This window comes from Myotis brandtii, unplaced genomic scaffold (genome assembly GCF_000412655.1).
Source record: "Myotis brandtii unplaced genomic scaffold, ASM41265v1 scaffold103, whole genome shotgun sequence".
NCBI classification, from domain to species: domain Eukaryota; kingdom Metazoa; phylum Chordata; class Mammalia; order Chiroptera; family Vespertilionidae; genus Myotis; species Myotis brandtii.
Window position 1 is genome coordinate 5031710 of NW_005353460.1, and position 16171 is coordinate 5047880.

The 16171-nt window shown below is 43.6% G+C and overlaps 2 protein-coding genes across 7 annotated transcripts in view; one reads left to right on the forward strand and one right to left on the reverse strand.

Moving 5' to 3' along the window:
* The window catches only part of ANK1 (ankyrin 1, erythrocytic), a 624245-nt gene that overhangs the window by 472415 nt on the left and 135659 nt on the right, over nucleotides 1–16171 (reverse strand). The window lies entirely within an intron of this gene.
* Nucleotides 16103–16171, forward strand: part of IKBKB (inhibitor of kappa light polypeptide gene enhancer in B-cells, kinase beta) — a 56123-nt gene continuing 56054 nt past the window's right edge. For all 6 annotated transcript variants that reach the window (XM_005856461.2, XM_005856463.2, XM_014536512.1 and 3 more), the window contains exon 1: nucleotides 16103–16123. The gene's annotated coding sequence lies outside the window, so the exon portion shown is untranslated. The remainder of the gene's footprint in view (nucleotides 16124–16171) is intronic.

Here is a 16171-nt window from a genome sequence, read left to right on the forward strand (position 1 = left end):
TCTGCCAAGTGTTTGCTCACCCAAGGTTACAGGTGTCTATATAGATACGATATGTACTCAAAGTTACAAGTTGTCTGTATAGATATGACAGGTGTTTGGCTAGATATGATATGTACTCAAGGTTACAAGCTGTCTTACACAAAGAACTAGAAGGATATACAACGAAATACTCCCTCCTGTGCTTGTTCAGAATTTGACAGAGGCCATCTGTTCTGAACCTGCGTGCAATAAAGATGACTCCTAACTAATTGGCTCATTAGGCATCTTGTCCAGCTTGCTGATTTGCGATACAACAAAACTAATATAGTTATATGGCAATTTAAAAGGATGCGGGGATAGAGGAACATGCTAAATGGCCCAAGTTGTCAGTCAAATCCATAAAATAGGAAAATCTATATTCAAATGACCATTTCTGTTTAATAATTACATGGTCTGGGGGGAAAAGATGGGAATACCAAAATGTTACAAATATTAAAAAGACTTAAGAGAACTATCACCCAGATGCAATTGTAAAACTTATTTGGGTCTTGTTTTAAACAAGTTAACTGTAGAAAATAATTTCAGGGACAATTGGGCAATATTGAACATAGACTGGGTTTTAGGAAATATTAAGAAATTATTGTTAAATGTTTATATGTTTTATAATGGTATTGCAATTATGTTTTTTATTTTATTTTAAAATTTATTTATTTTTTGTTGCTAATCCTCACCCGAGGATACTTTCCCACTGATTTTTAGAGAGAGTGGAAAGGAAGGGGAGAGACACAGAGAGAGAAACATAGATGTGAGAGAGACACATCAATTGATTGCCTTCCGCATGCACCCTGACCAAGGGTGGGGATCCAGCCTGCAACCAAGGTACGTGCCCTTGACCTGAATCAAACCCAGGACCCTTCAGTCCACAGGCCAAACCGGCTAGGGTACAATTATGTTTTTTAAGGCTTTATCTGTGGAGAGACATTCTGATGTATTTATGGGTGTAATATGAAATTATATCCAAATTTTGGACTTGCTTTAAAATAATTGCGCTTAAAAAAAAAAAAAGAGGGTCCCTGGCCAGGATGGTTCAGTTGGTTGAGCATCGTCCCATGCACCAAAAGGTGGCCAGGTCAATTCTCAGTCGGGGCTGCAATCTTGATCCCCAGCAGGGGACATGCAGGAGGCAGCTGAGAAAGAGAATGGATGGAATTGGTCAGTGTGGAATTCAAGTTTAAATTAGACGACTGACTTACTTATATCAGGGTAGGGAGGCATTAATACAAGCATGTCATACTAGTGGCCCGAGGGCCGCATGCGGCCCACAACGAATATTTTTGTGGCCCAGCCAGTATAACAGTATGTAAGAAATGTTTTAATAAAAATTTCATAACTTAATTTTTACAATATACTGTTATACATAATTATTAATAATGAACTACAACATTCACTAATGTCTGATTACTATACTGTGTTGCATTCATTTCCCTTACGTGCCTTACTCGCAGGTAAACCATTTCTCTCCACTAATACTAGCAGCGATTATTTCAGCAGCCGATTGCCACGTCATTAGTCCTGTGCTGACTTGTTTGGTGTGTGCAGCAGGAAATATTTTGCTTTCGAAGAACAAGAAAAATAGGTTTATTTGTGTTACGCTTATTAATTTGTGCAGTTATTCAGTGTCTGGTAAGTTAATGTTCAAGAAAAAAAATTAATGTTTATTGTTCTATTAGTTTATGGTAACGATTACTCATTTATTTCAGCCCTTTGTATTCAGCATGTCTCTATCGAAATAAACCTATGTTTCTATGAAAATGGAAGCTTTTGTTTTTTTTTGCGGCCCACATAAACTTAAACCTTGTTTATTTGGCCCATGTTAGCCTTTGAGTTTGACACGCTTGGTTTAAAGTAAGGACAGTTTAGAGCTCATCCCTGTGGTTGGGATAAAGATTCTAGCATTGAAAAGGATTAAGACTTTGAATAGATATTGCAGATGTTAGTGATAACAGCACTGTGCACTGAAAATAATAGAAAAATTAGAGCTATTAAGGTAGATATTGTCAAGTAGGTATATACTAGTGAAGGAAGTAGGGCCCCTATTAGAAATAATGGGTACAATGAGAACTCTATATCTATGTGGTCTGTAAATTAATTGTAGCTATGTTCTGTAGGGGGTAGGGAAGCACTCTGGTCCGTGCTGTTTTCTGCCACACTCTACAAAGATGCCAACCCGTTCTGCCTGGTCACTGGTCATTGTCCTCACTTCCTGCTGCCCACAGTCCTTCCATGGCTGCTGGCTTATAAAGCCAGGGCCACTTCTGCTGGTGGTGTCCCCTTATCCTTGCTGAGGTTCCTCCTGGTTCTCCGAGCCTCTGCCAGTCACTGGTGTTCTTCAGGAGGGCTGAGGTTCACTGGGGACTGGACAGCCCCAGTCACCATGTCCATGTGCCTGCTCTGGGCTTGCTAACAACAAGCAGGTCACTCCGGATGTAAGCACGGATCTTCTCAGAGTCCCACAACATTGCTGAGGTTTTTATGTCCCACCATTCCCCTGAATTGTGGTTAGGATTAATCTCTCTGTATAAAAGCCCAGCGACTGGAATGGCAGAACGACTGGAAGGACCGGTGGCTATGACACGCACTGTAGAAGTCAACCATCCTGATCAGGGCCCCAATCACCCCCCCCCCACCGCACCCCTATTGGGGTGGGACTGGCCAGCCAACTGCCCATGGTCCCTCGCCCCCACCAGCCTGGCCTGATGGGTCCCCATTGGGGCGGACCACCAGACCCCACCCATGCACGAATTCGTGCACCGGGCCTCTAGTGTAATAATAACAACTGCTAATTGACGTATAGACAGCAGAATGACAACTAGCATAACTTCATATAAAATTGTGCTACTGCTTATAGCACTGCATGAGGCTACTTTGGCTCAAGCCTGAGTCAGATCAAAGGGCTGGGTTTAAGTGAGGCAGACTGTCCTCACAGGAACCTGACGTTTGTAGCCCCAAGTGATGACGGTGATGGACTGGTGTCCAGAACATTAAAATAAGAATGAACAGTCCTGGTTCCTTGGTTAATAATTTTAAGGGCATGTCTAGTTGGACACATAATATTTGAGCTTTTAGAACTGTAGGTGATACAGGACTTTGTTCAATCTGGAAAAATTAGCATATAGAAAGAAAGAGGGATGAACTCAGATGATGCATTTTAATCACTGAGCATATCTGACTTTATTAGCAGTTTACCCCAAGAGGCTGTACACCCTATTGTCTATAACTTCTGGGTTATTTCTGGTAATCAGGTTTTGGTTGCATTAAGGATATGATGGACACTTTTCAGTAAATTATTTATTATTTTATTTGGGAGTTTTATCATGCTTTGAGGTCATCCAACCAAAATGTGGAGATCCAGTCCTATGCATTTGTCACATCAGTGGGGTAATTTTATTTGAAAGGATTAATTGCTAAAGGTTCAGAATCTTCTAATCTGACCCTACTCAGCACGAGGTGGTTAATTATTCTGATTAGGAGAAGAAGATAGTAAGACGGTCTATTCTGTTTCCTGTTTAGAAAATAAAGAGAATGTGTCCTTTGCAGTCCCAGTGCTGTGGCTGTTGGACATGTAACCGGACAGGTAGTGCCTGTAACATACAATGCCACAGATCAGCGGTTCTCAACCTGTGGGTCTCGACCCCTTTGGCAGTCGAACGACCCTTTCACAGGGGTCGCCTAAGACCATCCTGCATATCAGATATTTACATTATGATTCATAACAGTAGCAACATTACAGTTATGAAGTAGCAATGAAAATAATTTTATGGTTGGGTCACAACATGAGGAACGGTATTTAAAGGGCCAGAAGGTTGAGAACCACTGCTCTAGAGAGAACCGAGTCCCGAGTTGGGAGAGCCAGAGGCGGTAAGAAGTCACCAAACTCAGTTCTGTGTCCGCATGTGAGATGGTGAGGTGTCTGTGTAACTTTACAGTTATGAAGTAGCAACGAAAATAATTGTATGGTTGGGTCACAACATGAGGAACTGTATTTAAAGGGCCAGAAGGTTGAGAACTACTGCCACAGATTGTGTTTTTTCTGCTTTTTCACAGATTGTGTTTTTGGCAAAAAGGCCTGATTTAAGTGTGCCAAGTTCCTTTTACTTCTTTTAATCTTCTTTACTATATTCCTGTGGATTAACAATGATTAAACTAATTTGTTTACTGAATTTTATTATGTTAAACCAGAGGCCTAGTGCACGAAGATCGTGCACTCGGGGGTGGGGTCCCTCAGCCCGGCCTGCGGGAGCCCTCAGGGTATTTCTGACTGATTGCTTAGGCCTGCTCCCCACTCCCTGCAGGGAGCGGGCCTAAGCGGGCAGTTGGACATCCTTAGCACTGCTGCGGAGGCGGGAGAGGCTCCTGTCACCGCCACTGCGCTCACCAGCCTGGCTCAGGGCTTCTGGCTGAGTGGTGCTCTCCCTGTGGGAACACACTGACCACCAGGGGGAAGCTCCTGCATTGAGCATCTGCCCCCAGGTGGTCAGTGCACGTTATAGCGACCGGTCATTCCGCTGTTCGCTATGATATAGGATTGTCAACTATCAATGGATTATCCAGTCACACTGAGCTGCTCCATGTAATTGGGTTAGGAATTGGAGGCAGTACCAGTCACGGACATCTGAAAAGCCCTGGCCTAAGCCTTTGTTTAGAAATCACACTTTTTATAATTCTACATGTGTTAGGAACACCTGTCTTTATACCCCCTCAGGACCCCCAAAGAAGTGAGGGCACTGTGATTGGATGACACCATGGGTCTCCAACTTCCGATCTAAGGAAAGCAACAAAATGGGTTAAGACACCGCAGTACCGCAGACTACGTTCACAAAGATTCAGGGACAGGTCGCCAGCCATCTGTCAGCAGCACCCAGGGAGCCACCCTGCTCTGAGGGGGAGAAGCCCTTGGGTGCTTGAGAATCACACAGGCAAGCAGAGTAGTGTGAACTTTATCTGGACACCACTTGGCATGCATTTGACAGCAGAATAAAGGGAGAGTGAGACACTGTCTCTAGGAACCCATAGTTTCATCTTCTTGTGATCACAAGAAAATCGAGGGCTCAGAGAGGAAAGGCAGCCCTTAGTTTCTCAGACTCAAGAGCCCGTATCCAGAAAAGGCCTCTGAGACATAAACATTGCAGAGAGCAATTTGGCAATAACTCTTACAATATTGACATCTGCATACTTTTTGAACTCGTAATTCCACTTGCAGCACTGCTGTCATAGCCCAAATTTGGAATAACCACCAATGGAGAAATGGTTAAGAAGTGAAACATCCATCCAACGAGATAGAAACTGCTATGAAAAATAAGTGGAAACATTACAGAAGAGTTTATCTCTGTGAGTGGCCTTGTGGAAGCTTTCGCTTTCCGTATTAGACATTTCTGTATTAGACATTTCTGTATTGCTCTGTTTTTTTCCCTCTGAGATACATTGTTTTTCATTTAAAAATGCATTAAAATAGGAGACGTATATATAACAAAAAGTATATATGAGGATCCAAAGAGATTTACAAAGCCCCTAGCACACATGAGGCAGGGAGCGACACTAAATCTTAGCTCTGTAATATCAGTAAACACCCAGGTGCCACAGATACCTTCTTGGACTTGTTGCAGAAAACCACAGCAGCTCAGTGAGGAGGGCCAGTGGAAAAGTTCCTCAGCAACTTTTCCGCCCCCTGACTGGCCCTACACAGCAATTTTTAGTTTCCTGTTTAGGGAAGAAGAACTGTTGATACTATCGTTTGCCTTGCTGGTCATCATGTCAGACAGCTGTTCTGTGAATGCCAGATGCTGGTGAAGTAAGATGAAGGATGTTCTCCAGGAAGCACTGATCTTTCCCCATCAGTCCAACCCTGCTGCTCCTTTCACAGATACCTCGGGTCTTCACGGCCACGTGCCATATGTGATAGGACTCTAGTAGCGTGGGTATGCCTCTTTTAAAAAAATATATTTTATTGATTTTTTATAGAGAGGAAGGGAGAGGGATAGAGAGTTAGAAACATCGATGAGAGAGAAACATGAGAGAGAAACATCGATCAGCTGCCTCCTGCACACCCCCTACTGGGGATGTGCCCGCAACCAAGGTACATGCCCTTGACCAGAATCGAACCTGGGACCCTTCAGTTCACAGGCCAACGCTCCATCCACTGAGCCAAACCGGTCAGGGCAAGTATGCCTCTTTTTAAGAAACTCAGATGTCCTCTCCAAATACGCATCACGAGACAGGGTAAGGGAAGGAGCAAATTTTACAATTGCAGAAGGACTCTGCTTTACTAGAGCTCTAGGTTCCCTTCAACAGAGACTCTCTGGTTCATTTAAAAAAGGATTCGCTTTATAAAAATTGGGAAACCGCTAATAAAGCCAGATATGCTCAACCTTTCAGAAACATCTACCCCCTGGAGCAGGAACTATTTCTACTAACTGGACCGATCTAAGTTTAACGAGACTAATAAACGGCAAGCCCTGCAATTGTCTCAGGAAAGCCTGGTGACGCTCCTGAGTCTTGGTAAGACATCAGGACTAGCTAAGCCCTGCTGTAAGGCCATGCACTGAAGAAAGCTCTGGAGGGAGATGGGGAGGTTGCTGCTGGTCCCAATATTCTACTCACTTCTCTACAGCCGGGTATAAGTTGCTTTACTTCTTTTCCTTTTTTTTTTATTAGCAATGATGGAGAAATATTTTTCTCCCTGTATTATTTTGAGGTTCAAATGAGATTATGTATCTTCTTCCAGATCTTAAAACATATGATGAAACTACGATAATTAAAATGATTTTTTTTTCATAGAGAAGAAAAGAAGGTTTAATTAAACAAAATGGAATGCAGGCATAAATTCAAAACAAATGAGAATAAAGTTTCTAATAAAGGTGGCATTTCAATGCAGTGAAAAAGAAGATGAATTTTTAAATAAATGGCTTTAACAATAAGCTAGCCCTTTTGTGTGTGTGTGTGGGCGGGGAGAGGACAGTGCTGAATTCTTGCCTCATTACTCTTACAAAAGCAATGCTAAATGGATCATTAAACCTAAAAAAAGAAAACACATAATTATAAAGTGAAAATGTGACTGAAATTTATTTATAATATTGTAGGAAAGGCTTGTCTAATCAGAATATAAAGCCTGAAGCCACAGAATACCAAATGAATGTTTAAAATATTTTCACCACAATCCCAGCCAGCATGGCTCAGAGGTTGAGCGACGACCTATGAACCAGGAGGTCATGATTGGATTCCCAATCTGTCAGGGCATATGCCCGGGTTTCAGGCTTGATCCCCAGTGTGGGGCATGCAGGAGGCAGCCAATCAATGATTCTCTCTCATAATTGATGTTTTATCTTTCTCTCCTTCTGTCTTCCTCTCTGAAATCAATAAAAATATAAAAAAATTTTTTTATGAGATAAAGCCCCACACTAGGAAGTGTCAGATAATAAATTGGGAAGCTTTTTGTCAAAAGGCTAATTTTCTTAATTAACACAGGAAATACACACACACATATGAATAAAAAGAATGTATATTTATGAGAAAAATATTTGATCAGACAGTATGAAATACAAGTGGTCATAACCACTTGTGTCATAACCAACGAAAGAGATTCAACATCACTTGTAACACAAGAAATGTGTTTATAACCATAATTAAGTTGATAAAAATTTAAAATTTGATAGTATTTAGAGTTAGCAAGATTTGGGTTAAAAGACACTCCCATACATCCTGATGGGAATATATGTGAATAACAACAATTTTCTAATCTTTTCAAGGGAGAATTGAAAACATCTATCACATTTTTAGGTGCATAAACCTGATCCAGCATTTCACTGCTAGAAATTTGCTAGATATAGTCTAAATGTTAGCTGAGATATATGTGCAAGAATATTCACAGCAGCACATTTTGTGATAACACTCCAAATGTCCACGAACTGGTGGTTATATAAATCATGTTACATACATATAATAGAATAATACTCAGCTGACAAATCAACTGGGTGAAAATGTATGTGCTTGGTTTCCAAATACCATTATCCACTAAAAGGAACCAGGACTCCTTCAAGAAAAGTGTAAGATGATCCTGGAGCATCTTGTTGTACCAGAATGTAAGGAAGTACTCAAAGAATCATGGGGACATGCCAAAAGGACTCAGGCGTGAGCTTGCAGTGACTTTCACTCAAAAATTTGAGCATCAAAATAAAAAAATAACAGCATTGGACTTAACTCATTGAATAAAATAAGAATTAGGAGTTTATACTAATATAACAAACATAAAATAGCAGAGAAGGGAAAGTTATTCCTTATAAAAATTATTTTATTGATTGATTTTAGAAAGAGAGGTTGGAGGGAGGGAGGGAGAGAGAGAGAGAGGGATTTGTTGTTCCACTTACTTATGCATTCATTGGTTGATTCCTATATGTGACCTACCTGGGGGTCAAACCTTCAACCTTGGTGTATCGGGACGACACTCTAACCAACTGAGCTACCCGGCCAGGGCAGGGAAGTTATTCTTCACAGTAGAATACCATCTGAAAAAAACCACTCCTTCACAGTAAAATACCAACTATAAGAAAAGATAGAGTTAGAAAATCATCAGTGGATAAAAAATGGATTAAATTTTGATGAGGAACCGGATATTTATACAATTACAAAGGGAACATAGTTATTTTACAAGTGGAGAAATCTGGCAGACATCACCTTAACCAAGGGATCAAAGTTCATGGCATCAGGAACAGGTAAGAGAAAATGAACATGTGCCTCCTGTGATGATGTGGTGAGAAAGATACAACATCCCGTCAGACAAATGGAGGTACATATGGAGGTACATTCTACAAAACAACCGGAGTGTTGTCTGAGCTAAACAGGCTATCTATGCTGTCTAAGTTCTTTCTCTGTCCCTGCCCAGCCACCACTCTCGGTCTGGGGAAATAGCTATAAAGGATAGTACTGGAACAACTTTAAATATGGACTGTGAGTCAGGTAATAGTTTTGTATCAATGTTAAATCTCCTGATTTTAACAACTGAAATGTAATAGAAAATCCTACTCTTAGTAAATGCACACTGTAGTAATTAGGGGTAGAGGGTACCCCTAAAGTTTCTAATGTACTCTAAAATGGTTCAGAAAAAAAATAATATGTAGATGGGTAGATAACAGAGAAAATGACCAAACAAAAGGGGTGAAATAGAAATAATTAGTGAATCTGGGTCATAGGTGTACAAGAGCTCCTTATATTATTCTTGCAAATTTTCTGTAGGTTTGAAATTAATATATACGCTGGCATTGACAGAGCTCCAAGATGGATTATGCAGTGACGAAGGGAAGGTGCAGAGCCATGCGTATATTATGTCACTTTAAAGCAATATCCCCTCTTTGCCCCTGCAAAGGACATACAGGAAATGGTTGGCAATGTTGCCTCTGGAGGGACAGACTAGGAATCAAGACAGAGAGAGACTTTTTCGTTTCCATTTTTGTGTCATTCTTAACTGTTTGAATTTTTCCTCCCTTCTGGTAGAAGATATTCCATACATGTTAATAAATTTACTTTCTACCTCCAATTAAAATTCCAATGCTCCTGCAAGGGTTCCCACAGACAGGGGCATGAACTTGGAGACAGAGGCCCCGGAGAGAAAGGAGTTGGGTGTGATGCTCCCAGATACAGCCCCAACCCCTGAGGTTAGAAAGGGGTGGCCCAGAGATGGAGACCCAGTCTTGGTGATCTGGCAGCGCTAACAGTCACTCTGCAGAAAGGAGAAGTTGGGCTGGCAGGTAGGTGGGACAGACACCCCTGACAAGGGGAAGTGCTGAGAGCAGCCTGGGCTCAGGATGGATTTGGGTCTGACAGTTGAATTGCAACACAGCTCCGGGCCCTGAAGTAAAGTTCCCATCTCCGCTGGCTGCGTGGCCTTTTTCACCCTTCCTCCCTCTGGGCTGTGCACGGGCTCTCCCCCTTCCTCTCTGTTCCTCTTTCTTGGCATGGCCTCTGGAGGCTCATGATTAGCAGTCCTTCCCGCCCGGGCTAGCTCAGCCTCAGCCTGCAGTTATTCTAGAGCCACTGACCTGGGCGGTCCCAGGCTGGTCCTCTCTGGTCTCTGACTCCTCTGACTCCTCAGCATGAAAAATCCAGCCCAGCCCAGCCCAGCAGTCTGGCCACACCTTTGGCATTCTCTAGAAATGATGGCTAAGAAGTTACATTAAAATGAGCCAAGCTACAAAACTATAGTGACTGTGGGTCAGTGGTTGCCAGGGGCTGCGGGGTGGAGGTTTGGGGGAGAAAGGAGGGAGCCGGGAAGGACTGTGTCAGAAGGTGGGGGAGGGAGGCTGATGACAAGGGGGCTGACTGGAGGGCACCTTTTGGAGTGATACAACCTATATGCAATTGTGAAACAGCTCATTAAACTGGACATTTAGAACTGGTAAATTTTATTTTGTGTAAATTACACCTCTATAAACCTGATTTTTGAAAAATGACCAAAAATGAAGTGGAGACTTTACCTATGAGTGTAAATCACCTGACATCCTCCGGTAATAAAATGAGTAGGGGTCTATAGTTTTTTCCAAAAATCTCCCCTCCCATTTTGCCATTTTTTGCCCACTTTTTGGACCACCCACTCAGTCAGTGTGAGCTGACTCAGATGGGCAGTTAGTAATAGTATAGAAGTAGCAGAGAAGAAAACCAGAGTTATCTAGGAACAAAACTAGTCTGTTGCTTTTTCTAAAAAGGGAGGCATACATAATTCATATCAAATCACTATGGGTCCCTTCTTACCGAGAGTGGTGGCTGGGCAGGGACAGAGAAAGAACTTAGCATAGATAGCCTGTTTAGCTCAGAGCTTGCTTACGCAAAGGGGACGCCGTAAAGGGGTCACAGAGCCAGAAGGAGGTCACGTCAGCCTGAGAAGAGCACCATGAGAGCCAGTGAGTGGGGCCATCAGCAGGAAAATGGGTCTCAGCCTAAGGCACTGGGAATCAGAACGGGAGTTAGACTGCTGTGCTGGCCATCTCAGAGCCCCTGGCTGCAGGGTCCTACTGTGCAGTCATAATAATAATAATATTGTGGCCTGCACACATGTAGGTGATGCATGGACACTGGGGGATAGAATAGGCAGACAGGAAGCTACCAGTAGCGGGAGGGGCAACCAATAAACAATAGACTAATATTGTATTAAAATTAGTGAGGGCCTCTTTTCAGAGCTGCCATGAAGGTGCTCAGTAGCTTCCAAGGAAGGTATGGCTGCTTTGGGGTGAGGCCCTCTCTTCGTCCAGCAACTAGCACCAGGCCTGGTAGCCACCAGCCCAACACTCATCAGGGCATTCATCTCTGAAGCAGTTTGTATCTTCTGGTCCTCAAACTGCAGGACAATGAGGTGACAGTCACAGATGATAAGATCAATGCCCTCATTACAGCAGCTGGTGTGAATGTTGAACCTTTCTGCCCAGGGTTGTTGCAAACGCCCTGGTCAAGGTCAGCGTCAACATTGGGAGCCTCATCTACAACTTAAGGGCTGGTGGCCCTGCCCAGCAAGAGACCCTGCCCCCTCCATTACTGAGGCCCTGAGTGGGGGAGAAGAGAGTGGAAGCCAGGAAAGAGGAATCTGAGGGGTTCGATGATGACAAGGGCTTTGGTCTTTTTAACTAAATCTTTTTGGTAACATGTTCAATAAAAAGCTGAACTCGTTAAAAAAAATTAGTAATAAGTGCTCTGAAGGACTAGAATAGAGTGTGGTGACAAAATAGCCAGTCATGGTGGAGAGGAGGACCTAATTTAGAAAGGACGGTTAAGAAACATACCACCCATGTTTTACATCAAATTCCTGGAAACGTGAAAGTTCGATGGGTTTGAGCCCATTTCACTGGAGTCAGAAAGGACTGAGCGGAGTTCTGTATTATTGCAATTAAAAATAATAGCATAATAACTACTATTCAAAGAGGGCTTAATAAGTACCAGGCTCTGTACTAGGCACTTTATATATAATCTCACTTGAACCATATAACCATGAGGAATAGGTTTTATTAGCTCCCATTCTACAGATGAAAAAGCTGACACTCAGTAAGGTTCAGTAAATTGAGTTCCCAAAGCCAAGAAAATGCAGAGCCAGGATTAGAACCCACCTCTCTCAGACTCCAGAGAGGACATATAACCAAAAGCTAAAGAGTGCAGGTATCACCAATCTTTACATTGGCCAATCCACTCAGGAAATTTTTATTGAGCGCCAATGATATACCAGGCGCTGGGAGCGCAGCAGTGAACAAGACCTCTGCTACCATGGAACAAAAGTAGCAGCGCAAAACTGAGGCGAGCGGAGAAATGTACCTGCCAGTGTATAAACACATAAACCTAGCACATATCCATGGTCTCCCTGCCACCACCACCAAGTAACTGGGGGCGGGGGGAGGGGGTCAGCTGCCCTTTAGTAACTTCTTCCTCTTTCATTTGAATTTACTGGAATAAAATCATGTGTATGTAAACACAAAGGGAGCGTTCAAGCTATCATTCCTCCCCCAATCTATCATTCCTCCGGGAAGAGTGACTCAGGGCCCCAAATCCTCAGCTTTCAGGGTTTCACCCAAGGTTTGAGGCACGATGGCCTGGCTGGCCCTCTGAAAGTTTCCTGATTCCTTTAAAGCAGCGGTTCTCAACCTGTGGGTCGCGATCCCTTTGGGGGTCGAACGACCCTTTCACAGAGGTCACCTAAGACCATCAGAAAACACATATATAATTACATATTGTTTTTGTGATTAACCACTATGCTTTAATTATGTTCAATTTGTAACAATGAAACTACATCCTGCATATCAGATATTTACATTACGATTCATAACAGTAGCAAAATTACAGTGATGAAGTAGCAACGAAAATAATTTTATGGTTGGGGGTCACCACAACATGAGGAACTGTACTGAAGGGTCGCGGCATTAGGAAGGTTGAGAACCACTGCTCTAAAGTTTCACCATTGATCCAGGTCTCATTCACAGAGACTTTTCTCCCTCCCTCTTTTGCAGCCAGCGATGCGCTGAGCCCTGAAGGGTCTGGGTCAAAGTTTATTCTCACCATAAGCCTCCGCAAGCCTGTGCCCATGTCCCACCAACTCCCCTACCGTGGTCGGCAAACTGCAGCTCTCGAGCCACATGTGGCTCTTTGGCCCCTTGAGTGTGGCTCTTCCTAAGCCTTAGGAGTACCCTAATTAAGTTAATAACAATGTACCTACCTATATAGTTTAAGTTTAAAAAATTTGGCTCTCAAAAGAAATTTCAATCGTTGTACTGTTGATATTTGGCTCTGTTGACTAATGAGTTTGCTGACCACTGGCCTAGAAGAAAGGAGGATTTCTGCAGATCTTTCAACTATAGGAGTTCTCCAACTTTTCTGGCAGAATGATTTTCATTTGTGGAAGGAGCAGTTTGACTTGCAAAGTCTGCTCCCTGCAGGGGTGGGATAAAGTAAACTGGGGAGGATCATGAAAAAGTTGCTGAAGTCGCTGAACCAGAGCTGACTCTGGGGGGCCCGGGGGACCAAGAAATCCTCCCGGATCACGAGTGGTCTGTTTTTTTGCCTTTCTATCTTTTAAGCTGGCTTCTCCTACTATGACTCATCTCTCAGAAAACAATCCTCTCCTCCCTCCAAGGCCCTCAGTGCCGCTTTGCCTGGATGCTATCAGTGAGAGAGCAGTGTTCTCAAAGGAGGACACAAAAAAGACTAAGAGGAGAGATATCTTTGACTTACTCTGGGAAGAAGATTATATTTTAAAAAGAACCGCGTAGAAACCGTATCGTTATCACAAATACCGTGCTGCGCTGTGGTAGAACTAATTCGCACAGGGTTTTTATTGCCTGGTCCTTATCTGGAATTCTCTGTGCTTCTTATGTCCCCAGTAAGATTCCAGGTGTCTCTGATGAGAGTTACATTGCTTGAATTCCTTGGGACCGAGGTGCCCAGCGCTGTGTGAGGCACTCTGGCTGCTCAGTACAGTGGGGCCTTGACTTACGAGTGTCCCGACTAACGAGTTTTTTGAGATACCAGCTGTCTCTCGACCGATTTTTTGCATTGAGTTGATAGAGTAATTTGAGTTAATGAGCTCCTTAACGAGCTCGGTCTTGGAACGAATTAAACTCATAAGTCAAGGCCCCACTGTATTTCTTGATTATCCACTAGTCAGTGCTAAATAGCGTGCACTGCTTCAAAACAGGAAGAAAAAGAGATACTATTCTGCCCACATCTCCAGAGCAGGATAGAGACCAGATATAGACAGTGGACATGTCTTATCTGGAGGGAAAACAGGGCATAAGCTGATAAATATCTGGGACATGATGAAACCCAGAAATACCTTCCTGGGCCGTCATTAATTTTTAAAAATCTAGTAATATATGACTTATCGGAGAGATTTATGTTCTGTTGAAAACCAAGTTATTCTGAGCTGAGCCATGAGACCAGATATAGACAGTGGACATGTCGTATCTGGAGGGAAAACAGGGCGTAAGCTGATAAATATCTGGGACATGATGAAACCCAGAAATACCTTCCTGGGCCGTCATTAATTTTTAAAAATCTAGTAATATATGACCTATCAGAGAGATTTATTGAAAACCAAGTTCTGTTGAAAACCAAGTTATTCTGAGCTGAGCCATGAGAACTCCTAAATTACAGTGGCGCAGAGTATAAACCTTCAGCCTACCGGGTATCAGCGGATGTCTCTCTCAGTTTCAGGGACAGTGATTTTCAGAGGTGACAGGATGTCATACAGGAAATAGACTCTACAGAGGGCCTACCTCCTCTACATATAGGAGCTCAATAAATATGTTTTATTTTTTTTAAAAAACTTATTAAACAAACACTTATATTTACAACGATTTACTCATGCTCCTTTCTCTTCCTGCTTTGAGTGCTCTATTTAGCAGAGACCACAGGTAAATCGAGAAATTCTGAGCAGCCCAGACTGCCTGGTGTGGCTCTGGGCTCCGCTGACCCCTCTGTTTGGGTTGACATCGTTCCTAAGAATTAATTAACTGCAGCCTCTGCACTCTGTTCAGGCCCCAGTGTCCTCTGTCATGACCTCATCGGTCCCTCACAACAACCCTGCTGGCGCCTGCTTTTCTGACTCGCCTGCCCTCCTCTCTATCTTCCTGCTGCTCTTGGGCTGCAGCAGATGAAACCGCTGATCTTTGTTGCTGATGTTTCCACTGCTTTTGGCTGACAAAAATGACAACTGCATGCAATTCAACCTAATACAGCTGACATTTTAAAGAGGAGACGCGGGTGCTTGCACTGGTTAATTGGTCCCAGATCCTCCAAGGTCAAGGGCAGTAGCTGCTTCGAAATTCAGCTGACCTTCTGAACTTCTTAGTACGGTACTATGAACCAAATATTAAGATTTTCCCCCCACTTTTTAATTTTGTTTTTTTTTTTTAAAGAGGGAGGCGGGGCTGTCAGTTTTAAGGAGTCACTGTGATTTATCATTCTTGATAAGGAGCCAAAGAACCCAGACCAGGGGAGCGCAGCCTGAGCCCAGCGGGCTTGCAAGTCGTGCAAACAGGCCCTAAGTCAACCCCCAGGGGTGTTGTCAACCCACTGGTTAGAAGCTAGGGAGCAGGGCCGAGCTCACCCCGGAGGCAGGGGGGGAAATCCCAGCACCCCTGTCCTTGAGACCGCTCTAGTTCCAAGTCCTGCAGTGGTTCTCAACCTTCTGGCCCTTTAAATACAGTTCCTCATGTTGTGACCCAACCATAAAATTATTTTCGTTGCTACTTCATAACTGTAATGTTGCTACTGTTATGAATCGTAATGTAAATGTCTGATATGCAGGATGGTCTTGGGCGACCCCTGTGAAAGGGTCGTTCGACCGCCAAAGGGGTCGCGACCCACAGGTTGAGAACAGCAACTCTGGCATTTTAGGGCTTATGTTAGGGCCGTTCTCTCTCCCAGAGCAGAGCCTGTGCAATTTGGGTTAGAATCGTCTAGAAGCCACACGCATCTATCCCGGAGCCACCGGAGCGCGAGGCCCCCGGGTACCGCCCGGGTGGCGAACCAGCGGCGGCCCCTTTAAGGGCGGGCGGCGACCCACGTGACCCGTGACGCCAGAGCAGGAAGTGTTTGAGGAAGTGGCGCTCCGCTGGCCGATGTAAATCCCCGCATTTTAATGTCTTCGGGGTGGTCCCAGAGCCCCCGG